This window comes from Mastigoproctus giganteus, chromosome 4 (assembly GCF_048544385.1).
Source record: "Mastigoproctus giganteus isolate SK-2022 chromosome 4, ASM4854438v1, whole genome shotgun sequence".
Taxonomy (NCBI): Eukaryota; Metazoa; Arthropoda; class Arachnida; order Uropygi; family Thelyphonidae; genus Mastigoproctus; species Mastigoproctus giganteus.
In genome coordinates, this window is record NC_143578.1 from 36,162,447 (window position 1) to 36,174,526 (window position 12,080).

General features: G+C 35.3%; 1 protein-coding gene across 4 annotated transcripts in view; it reads left to right on the forward strand.

Moving 5' to 3' along the window:
* Nucleotides 1–12,080, forward strand: part of Atg17 (autophagy-related 17) — a 648,565-nt gene that overhangs the window by 233,255 nt on the left and 403,230 nt on the right. The window lies entirely within an intron of this gene.

Genomic DNA, 12,080 nt, shown 5'->3' on the forward strand with positions numbered 1-12,080 from the left:
CGCTGTTTTTATTTATTGATTGATTTTTTTTTGATACTGTGATACATTTATATCATGCCTTCTTCTTACACTGAAAGCAACGTAACCTCACGTGGGAAGCGGCGTAGCCAAATGGTTAAGTCACATTATGTTGTGGCTGAACTGCACCGTCAGTTGGAAGAAAAGGGGTCTACACTGGTAATTTTACTAAAAGTTTTTACTAAAAAAAGCATTACATATTTGTTTGATTTACTGTACAGTGTAAGCTCTTCCAATTTTTCCAATGTTGCAAGTTCATTATCGTGTTGCTTTTTGTTTTGGGTTTGCCAGTTTTTTTGTTTTTTTTTGCAAAGGTAAAGAGGTATTAAATCAAATTATCTGAGGATGACAAATGTGATTCCTCTGAAATACAAAGCATTACTGTTGTTGCAAAGAAGAAACAAATGGCATACCAGTTTTTTTTTTTTTTTTAAGAAAAGCAAATTAAAAAAAAAAATACTTTCTTAGATTTATGTTTTGAGAAAAAATTTTGAACACAATGTTGTGTACAAAAAAGAGAGAGTGCACACTATTCTTAAAAAAAATTATTTTTTATTTATTATTATTTTTTTTTCAAAAGATATTGTTATAGCAGTTTTTCTAGTTATCTGTTTCATTTATTAGAAAATTATCTTCTGGCAATAGGGATTAAAGTGCCAAAATTCATGTAAAATAAAAAAAATTAGTGTTCATCCTACCTCACACAAAAAAGTAAAAAAATATTGTGGGCCACTCATAACCAATTGTTTTTTAAAATCTGTATTGTTATAACATCTTTCTTTGATTATGTCAGATACATATATTTGACCTAATAACAAATTCTTGTGTTAGAGAAGCTGCATTAAAAACATAAAAATTAGAAATCATAAATCTTCAGCCATCTTCATTTTGCCAAGATAAATAGTGAGACTACTCATATTGATGTTTTTTGAAAAAAAAAAAACGTTACTGTATGCTCTTTCTTTTGTGTTTATTTGATCTAATAATTCAACTTTAAAGATCACATACTGTCAAATGTATAGTGTTATACTCGTACAAAAACTGGTATCAAATAGAAAACTGCATACATCTTACTTTTCTTCAAAAAGGAAAAAAAATGTGCACTATTTATAGCAGATTATTTTTGAAATTTGTGTTATAACATCTTTCTTTAATATGTATATGACTTAATCAACAAAATTTCATAGAAATGTTTTTTATATTGGAAGCTGCATTAAAAAAAATTATATAGCAATTAGTGTCAAATAGAAATCTTCAGATCACTTTTGTTTTGCACAAGAAAAGTAGTGAGCACTACTTATAGCATTTTTTTTTTTTTTGAAAAACTTATTATTGTACACTATCTTCAATGTTCGTTCTTGTAGTAACAAAATATCAAAAATTATCTGTTGGCAACTGTAGTATAGATTGAGAGAAACTGATCTCAAACAGAAAAACACTGCATCCAACTTACAGTGTGTGCAAAAGAAAAAAGTGTTTATCACTTTTTTGTCTGTATTGTTATAGTAACTTATGTGTATTTGATCTAATAGTGGATTTTAAAGGAAAAATTCCAAAAATAAGTTTTAAATCAAAATGAAATGGGATTACTTTGGTTATTATTAAGATATTTTAGCGTAACAAACTAGATTACAGACTGAGTTTTTAAAGATGGAAGACTGGTGAATGGGTTAATTGCCTCTTCAGAGTTAGTGGCTGCTCTTCTCTCTCTCTACCTTCCTAGCTACACACAGTAGTTTTGGATGTCACAATGTCATTCCATTCATGAAATGGTCAAAAGCTGTTTGTTTAATCTCCTGGAAATCCCTCCACATTTTGGAAAAATTGGCATATAAGTCTTATGAGATCAATTTCTTGTAGGTCTTGTAGACTGTATGCCTCTTCTTGAAATCCAAAATCAGGAGATCATTCCACAACAGTTTCAAATGGGGACCTAATGATACATATTTTGGACATTGAAGACATGGCAATGAATTCCATCCATCTTGACAACCAATAGGCAGCTTCATTGATGTTCAACTCAGCAAGACTTTTTCATGGGTATAGTTGAAATAGGGTAGTGACCTTGTTGATGTATTTAGGATTGTATATATATATATCTCCTAAAAGTGTTTATATATCCTAAAATATAATATATCTCTATATCTCCTAAAAGTGTTTGCAGCTTGCACTGGCAAACAGTGATATTCTGGCAGTGATCAGATCATGATCTGATGGGAGGAAGTTGTCATATATGATACAGTTTCTTCTACTGAACAGTTTGAGCAGATGTGTTGCAGAATTGCATCACCATGTGGGGGGGGGAGGACGTCGATATGACAAATGCTGATTTCTGACATGTTCAATGACAGTGTGTTGAGGAGCTTTTTTTGTGAGGAGTGGAAGGTTGAAGTCACTGAAGATGATGACCTTTTGCTTATGATTAATTGCGGATGACAGCCATCCTGTCAGATTGACAACACCATCCTTAGAAACAGCTGGCAGGCAATAAATCACATATTATCAGTGCCCCAGTTGCTGAGTATACTTCCCGAACTGCTTCAGGGTCCAGTTCTGGGTAAAGAGATATTCATTATCTATCTATCTACCCATCCATCCATCCATCCATCCATCCCTCCCTCCCTCCCTCCCTCCCTCCCTCCCTCCCGCAGTCAGAATTACAAATTCTTGCTGTGCACTGGAAAGTAGATCAGGTAGGCCACTTATAGTATATTTTTGATACCCCTGATGTTTTGTAGGAAAAAGTAGATATTGATAGCTACAGAGGGTCAGAGTGAGATTTGTTTCCAAATTGTAATTTCTTCACATATGGCAATCCTAAATCTGATTAACAGATCTGTTACATTTGATGGATCCTTTTGCTTTATATTCTAATTGGAATTTGGCCAGTCAGATATTTGCTTGTTTTGAACATGCAAAATCCCAAATTGCATATTAATCTAGCTCTGTTAGGAGGCTCTTCTCTAGAGAATCAGGTAGCTATGCTGTCATTAGAAAACAGGCCTTGTGCGTCGGGTTGCATCATATCATCCAAGTTTCTTGCAACGACCGACTAACTGGTTAAAATAAATTTATTAAAATAAAAATGATATATACACAAGATAAAACAGAAATAAAATAAGATAAATGTGTTAAAATACAATAAGTTAAAAGTGTTAAAATACAATAAGTTAAAAGTGTTAAAATATAATATAATAAAAGCATTAAAATACATAGTAGCTTTCGAAGCGAAGTGCCTCTTCATCAGCCGATGTTGAGCTGATGAAGGTATTTCGTTTTGAAAGCTACTATGTATTTTAACACTTTTATTATATTATATTTTAACACTTATCTTATTGTATTTTAACACTTTTATCTTACGTATATATCATTTTTATTTTAATAAATTTATTTTAACCAGTTAGTCGGTCGTCGCAAGAAACTCGGATGAGCTATGCTGTCATCATTGTGCATTGTTGCAGATTGCAGTTCGGACTGAATGGGTTCTGAGCATTTAGTGTTCATAGTATGACATTACCAACAGACCTTCAGGCCAGTATTTGACATTGAGGTATTGTTAGTAATTGGACCCATCAACCTGAATCCTAAGGGAGGCATAGGAGGAAGCATGGTGTTGATTTTAAAAGGCTTTCCGGGTAGTTCATTCAACAGTACTTTTATTTGTTCGAGTTTTGTCATTGGATCAAAACTGCTAATGAAAATATTTGAGTTTCTATTGCCAGTCACTTGGCATTTTGTATTCTGAGGCTGGTCTTAATAGTCTTTGTGCCAATCAAGGTGATTTTACTGCTTCTGGAATGATCCTGGAGTGCAGATGTATGCATCTGTGCTGGGCTAGAAGTTTGTTAATGTTTTGCTTCAGTCCTAACAGCAATCTTATTATTGTGTTTACCAGATTTTTGCATTTTACCATGGACATTGACTTTCAAGGGTACAAATATTTCCACTTCTGGGCATGAAGATGATTTCGGTGAAGTTGGCACTTGTTCATGTGGGGTAGAAAAGGGGAGATTAGTATCCAAGGACATGAGACCTTGTACTACGCTAAAAGACTTCCCTTGATGGTCTTCAAGCTGAAGCAAATGGCATGTTAATATGCTATTTTACAAGTGTAGTTATTCTTAGAATAAATTCAATTGTTTCTAATTTCTCAGTATTACAATTGCAAAAGGAGCTGCTGACTGAAACTTATGATTCAGTTTATGTAGCATTATTGGCAACTACAGGCCCACTGTTCAGTGCCAATTCACCAAGATTATAAATGCGTGTGGTGATCTTGTGCACTTTACTTGTCTTTCCTGAATCGGAGAGAACTGAGTCAATGGAGCTCTGAATGTTACCTGTATCTCACCATGTCTCAAACTGTGTTGCCATTTCTTCACAAACTTTCACACTGTTTTATTTCTGATCAGGTGTCAAATGGTGTAGAAACCAGTGAAGACAGATTTGTAACATTTTAAGGTGTGAGTCTTCTGGGGCTTGGTTTGATTATAATTGAAATTGTTTCTTGTCTAAATTATTTATTTATTTATTTGACAAAATATTAATATATGCACATGTATATATTTGAATTTTCATGCACTTTACAGGTTTATAAAGTTTAAAATTGGAATGACTAATAGTTATGTATTTATATTTTATCAGTTTTTTTCCTTTTTCCTCCAGCCCAGCAGAAATAGGAAACATTTTGTTTTGGTGGAAATAAGTGTAAAAAAATACAACATTCTTAAAACAAAAATTTTTCGTTTAAAAAAACAATTATCTTTTATAAATATTGCAATCTGTTACTAAAACATCTAGCATCGGTACACAACCAGTAGAATTCAGAAAAATCTTTTTCAGACAAAAAAAGAAAATTGGAGTCTATCAGACCAAGTACTACTGTAACATTACATGCACATTATGTTATTCTAAAACTTACTTAACATTATATCACCTGTTCAAACAATGTCCGAAATTTTTTTACAGTATTGAAAACTTAAATAATGTTATGTGTATATGAAATGTGAAAGTTCACTTAAAAAAAAAAGCTCATTAACTGGTAAAGTAGTTGAATTAAACTAATACTGTGAATAGTTATATTGTTACATTATTTTGTTATGAGAAATAAAATTTGAATAATGGAAAATAGCTGTTCATAAATTGAGAATGTTAAAGTCAATTTTTAATTATTATGTGGATTATATAAAAAGAAATGAACCTTCCTCAAATGGCATTGTTATTCAGAATATTCAATTGAAGGCATTATAAGTTAAGTCTTCTTGAAAATATCAATTAAATTTATAAAATACACAACCTGTGAACATCCTATATTTTTCCATTACCACTGATTCCTTAAAATCAGTGTCAAGATCTTATGAGACGAAATTCATAAATGCATTCATACAATTCAGAAACAGATGTAATAATAAAGAAACAGTACCATATGTCAGTAAATTTAGGACTATTTTATTATTTTTTGTATTTGCTTGTAAGCAGACCTTACTCATATGAGTAAACATTGTAGTCTTAACATGAGATAGAGTAGTATATTCAATTATATTCACACTCAGTTAACATATATCGACTTGTTTTTATTGACTTTGCCTATTTTAATTTTTTCAATAGAATTTTAATGAAATTACATTTTATGGCTTAATTTTTATTATTTTTATTTTTTTTTTGTACAGTTCTATAGACTAATTGCTCTATTTATAGAGATGTTATGTTTGTGATGTGATAGGCTAATATTGTAGTTTCAGATAATCATCAAGAATCAAAGATGCCTTCGTAGCCATGTGGGCAGGAGCAGCAGTGCGTAGCACACGCTTCTTGATTAGACTGGGGTTCAAGCCTGTGACCCCCAAATACGGAGGATGCGGAAAGGTTAGGGAATGACCACCGCATATCCCTCGAGCAACATGGCCTTAGTTGCTAATGCTCCTGAAAACAGAATAACAAACAATCAAGAATCAAGTTAGAAAAGAATCATATATTTAAACATAAGCTAGAATCAAAAAATGTCACAGCTGGCTATATAATTACAAAACACTTCTTCAAAGTCCTTTTTTGAAAGTTCCTTTGCTGTAACTGCCATGACTTTTGCTTTACTGGAAAATCATCTCCCTTTAATGAAATGTTTAGTTTGGGGGGGGGGAAGTACCTATAGAAGGAGGAGGAAGTTTCAAAACACAGTGGAAAGGTGTTCATAAATTAATGTTGCACAATAAGCAGTCACATTACCATAAAGTAATTTCCATTTTTCCTTACCCACAGAAAAAAAATTAATAGTATCTTATGGTTTAGCATGGTAATTAAATCAGTTCAACCAAGGAAATAAACTCAAGTGTTATGCATGTTTTACCTCATTCAATGCCATTAAAATCTGCATAATTCATCTTAGGCAGTCATTTTGGTATGGTTTGTTTTTTATGCTAGTGCAAATTATCATATTTTCAAAAGGAAGAGTATTCACTGTGATGAAAGTGTTATGCTTTATAAGCATAAAGAAATAAAGGAATCAGGTGACTGGACCTGACTTTACTTATTCCTTTACTTTGTGGATGACAAATTTGCACTGAGAACACCATTTGCTGAATTGACCTGCATTATAAAGTGTCCTTTTATAATTGTGTATTTCTCCTGCATCATTTTGGATACGATAAAAGTTTGTATGACAAGTACTTTTAAAAGTATCTTTAAAAAAATTAGAAAAGTGTTAGAATGATTAAGTGGAGTTTTTTTTTTTTTTTTTTTTTAGCACACGAAAATGTGGTATTATTTTGGTGTACACACTATATAGAACTGTTGTCTTGGATACTACTTTGCTTGATTATGAAAGATACATCGACTAGATTTCATTGTGTGTGTGTGTGGGGGGGGGGGGGGGGCAGATACATTCAACCACCTCCACACAGAATGGATCTTTTTCTGTTTCCATAGAGAACAAAATATGTTAATTTTCATAGAATATTGTCAAGTTTAAATGTAACGAGTATTTCAAAGTGAAGTACTGAACTCTTGGCTAAGGGAGTGGATTTGCAGTGTTGATTCAAATATCTAAACACCTGTAATGATTTTCTGTAATCTTTTTACAGTGCAGTGTAACATATAAGACAAAAAAAATGTATAAAACATTTTATATGTTTTACTTAAAGAACACACACTTTTTTAAATATCATCTTACAAAAAATGAAATTAAATCACTGTAAAGATAGTGAACAATTAAGGCATACAATTTAGTTTTACACTAAAATTAATCAACTTTATGTGAGAAAGTATGCTGCATCAATTAGAATATTGTGCTAGTAGCCTTTTTTTGATAGTGTGATGATTTTTTTCTGTAGTTTCATTATGGCTTTCTAGTTTAAATTAATGCATGTATTACTAGAATAGTAATATGTGAGCATTCTGTATGAGATGTTTGATTAATTATTGCATTTTTCTGTGATTGCAGCACAGCACTTTTCTGAAGGCACGAAGAATGCAGCTAATGTTACAATTAATTAAAACATAGTATTAAGTAGTTGTATCAATTGTTTCATTAGAATGTAGTGTGAGAAGGTTTATAAAAGTTTAATATAGTTCATTATCCAATAATGCAACTTTTCTCTGTTGTTTTTATTATTTCATTATTTTCACAGGACACAGTTGCATAACTGACCATCAAAGGGCAGTAGTCCCTAACGGGCTGTAACATCAGAAATACTTTACATTGAACTAGTAGAAATGCCCCTTATCAGATTTAAAGCCTATAAATTTTACTTCTAAAACCCATAAAAAGAAATTTAGTTTAAATGAAATCAAATAAGCCAGTATAAAACTGAGAGGAAAATTAATACTACAATCAAACTGAAGCGTGATCAAAAGAAATATCACAAAAGATGTTTGAAATAAGTGCTGTGTGATGGGAGACAGGCATCAGCATGGCACGAGAAGGAATCCTGCACACGTGTGAGTAGCACGTGTTGTTTTTAATAGCAGTGGCAGCTTCATAGATGCAATTCAACAAGTCATCTAGGTTGTTAGCCTCTGTTTCATAAACAATTTGTTTCATGTGACTTCACGCATAAACATCCAATGGGTTACATCAGGAGAGCATGGCAGCCAAGGTCTGCCTGTGCAGAAACAGTATGTTAGAAGCCACTGTCGATTGTTGATCACAACTTCAGACTTTCAGTGTGAAGTGAAGTTGGAAGCCACATCACTAACCTTTCTCTGTACTACAGATGTTTTTTCAAAGAACACTATAAGCGACACTTCAACAAAAAAGATCTGGATGTTTTCAGACTTAACAGAATGTGTAAATTTCCTGGAGAAGACTAGCATTAACATTAGTAGAGGCATATGATGCAAGAAAGCAAGCTTACGCAGCATCAGCAAAAAAAAAAACCACTTCCATTTCAGACCTTCTGTTTGTTCGAAATACCTGTCCAGCTGAGCCTTAAATTTATTTAGGCTATCAACTTCCACAGCAAGGGATGGAAGTCTGTTCCACCAACCAACTACCCGCTGGCTAAAGGCAAATTTCCGCATATCTATCCTACATCTGTCTTTCCTCAATCTGAATTTATGCCCTCTCAGGTGATTATTCTGAGCAAGAGGAAGAATCCCATCGGCATTGAGCATGCTCAAACCATTCAAGGCTTTATACACCTCTATCAGATCACCTCGCTGGTGCCTAGTCTCCAGACACTGTAATTTGCAAAACTTAAGCATTTCTTCATAAGAGCAACCCTTTGTTCCATTCACTAATCTTGTTGCCCTTCTCTTTACTCGTTCCAGCAGCTCTACATCCTTCTTGAAATGAGGCCTCCAGACCTGTATACAGTACTCAAGGTGTGGCCTGACCATTGCCTTATACAAGGGAATAATCACCTCCTTATCCCTGCTAGAAAAATTCCTGTATATCATTGACAAGACACCATGAGCTACTCTTGCAGCCTGTCTGCACTGCTCAGAGAACTTCATATCTGCCTGCACAATTACCCCCAGATCGTTTTCATTCTCTACCACTGTCAGTGTAGTACTACAGAGTTGATACGTTGCTCTGGGTTGCTGTTTCCCATATGTAGTACTTTACATTTGTCAATGTTAAACTTCATTTGCCACCTCTCAGCCCATCTGCTCAACCTTTCCAGATCCTGTTGCAGCAGCATAGTGTTAGTAGTGTCCTTAACAACCCTGCCAACCTTTGTATCGTCTGCAAACTTGGACATTAAGCTTGATATACCATCGTCAATATCATTTATAAATACAGAAAACAATAATGGACCCAACACTGAATCCTGAGGGACACTAATAACATTAGTCCACGATGAGCAGTGTCCATTGATTACCACTCTCTGTCTTCTCCCCCTCAACCATCCCTTTATCCATAGCAGCAGTTTGCCTCCAGTGCCACACTGCTTTAATTTGTGCAGTAGTCTTCCATGTGCAACAGTATCAAAAGCCTTTCTAAGATCCAAATATATAATATCAAAGTTATTCCCTGCATCCAGTTCTTTTGTGACTGCATCATAGTATCCATCAAATTTGTCAGGCAAGACTTTCCCTTAACAAAACCATGCTGTGTCCGAGCTATAACTGAAGTCTTGTCTAGATGGTCCTGCAGTGCTTCTTTAACCAGTGCCTGCATTAATTTTCCTGGAACAGAAGTTAAACTCACAAGTCTATAATTACTTGTGTTAGCCTTTGATCCTCCTTTGTGAATTGGGGTCACATTTGCACATCTCCCGTCTATGGGCCTTAGTTGCTAATGCGCCAATAAAATCCAAACCAAACCTGTCTATGGGTACCTCCCCTGAGTCCAAAGAAGCTCTCATAATTATGGCTAAGGGTTTGCGTACTTCCTTTGCTGCCTCCTTTAATATAACTGGATAGATCTCATCCACCCCAGGTGACTTATTTGTGTTTATCTTCAACAATTTCTCCTCCACTTTACCCTCGATTATTACAAAATCATCTAGCTCACTGCCAGAGTACAAAGGGTACTAGGAAAGTTTTGCAATACAGCTTTGTTTATTTAATTTTTTTAAAGTAATTTCCTCTACATTCAATACACCTCTCCATCCTCCGAAACCAATCTTTAAACCAGTTCTGCCAAGTTTCACTAGGGAGTAAAGCACACTCATTGTCCCAAGCCCGTAGAAGGTCCTCATCACTGGAAAATCGCCTCCCTTTTAGCTTCATTTTCACATGCGGGAACAGTGCAAAGTTGCAGGGAGCAAGGTCTGGACTGTAGGGAGGGTGCTCGAGAAGTTTCAGTCCTGTCGTGGTCAAATATTCGGTGCAGGCTTTGGCGCGGTGAGCTGGAGCATTTTTGTGATGGAGGTACCAGGTGTCCATTCTTGACTTTGGTCGCAGGTTCTTCATAGATCCAATGACTTTAGGCAGGCATTGTTCAGTATACCACGTAGCTGTGACTGTCTTCTGCGTGTCCAAAACGACACGTTCCACAATTCCACTCGATTTGAAAAATACAGCTATCATTTTCTTCTTTACAGATCGGGAATTTTTGACAATTACGGGTGTGTCGTCATCATCAAAGACCCAAACTTTGTTTTGAGCCTTGGTCGGCAGATCGTAATAGTACAACCAAGTCTCGTCACCTGTCACGATGTTGTTCACATACCGAGATTGTCCCTTATCAAACTTTTTTAACATCTCCCGGCACCAAGTCACACGTCGTGTCATCTGCTCTTAAGTCAGTTGATGCGGCACCCAGAGAGAACAAAGTTTCTTCACGTGCAAATGATCTTGCAGAATCGAACGAATTGCTGGTGCATTTAGGCCCAAAGTATCCTCTATCTGTTGGTAGGTCACTCACCTGTTTTCGTCAAGCATTTTCCTCACAGCAGTAACGTTTTCCTCCGTAACTGACGTTCGTGGCCTTCCCGGCCTCTCAGAATCCTCCAGAGTGAAATTTCTCCCTTGGAATTCTCTATACCACCTGAATATCGTTATACGATGTGGACAATCATCATCTAGTGCAAGAGTCATTTCTTCTAAGCACTGGTCTATGGTTAAACCACGCACGAAATTATACCGCAAAACTGTCCTTATCTCATTTCGTGACCACGATGCCATCGCAAGCACTTTACACCCTCACTACTAATGAATAACTGAGCCCATCAACTTGGCGTGGCGGCTACTATGCACGTATGAACATGTCTCAACATGCAGCAACAAGCAGCTTCCTGTGATTCATTGTTGCGTCATATTGCAAAACTTTCCTAGTACCCTTTGTATACTTCACTTCTGGCATTCCCCTTCCTGAATAACTCCTCTTGTGTGAATGTAGATGCAAAATACTCATTTAGTTTGTTAGCCACCTGAGCAGGATCCTGAAGTGTTGAACCATCAATATCCAGTGGACCAATCTGATTCATCCCCTTCTTTCTAGAATTTACATAGGTAAAGAACTCTTTTCTGTTTTTCTTTGCATCCTTTGACAAGGATTTCTCATAATCTGCCTTTGCCTGTCTAATCTCCTTTGTGACTTGGTTACAGACCAACTTATATCTATCATAAGCTTCCATGTCACCCATTAATTTATATGTATCCCATGCATTTTTCTTCTCTGCCATATGTCTCATTAGTTCATCTGACATCCATTTAGGCCTAAACCTTGAACAATATTTCTTAGTTGGTATGTAAATCCTAGTAGCTTCCAAGATAAGTTCTTTGAATGCTTCCCATTTTGAATTTGCTGTTGGTAACATCATCAGTTGGTCCCACTGTATAGAATTTAAATACTGTCTCAGACCCTCGTAGTCCCCTTTACGAATGCAAAAACCCTTCCCTTTACCCCTTATGGTAGTTACCTCTTTGAGTAAATCCCACTTCAGCACACTGTGATCTGCAGATTCTTAATGCATGAAGAATCACTACTGATAATCAGATCAAGAGTATTACTCCCTCTAGTTGCCTCCCAAACATGCTGATGTAGAAAACAATCATCCAATAAATCCACAAAAGCCTTGCTAGTGTGTGAGTGACCAACCCACAAATTCCAGTCAATATCTGGGAAATTAAAATCCCCCATTATAAGACTCTCTGATTTACTGGCCCACTCTATTTCC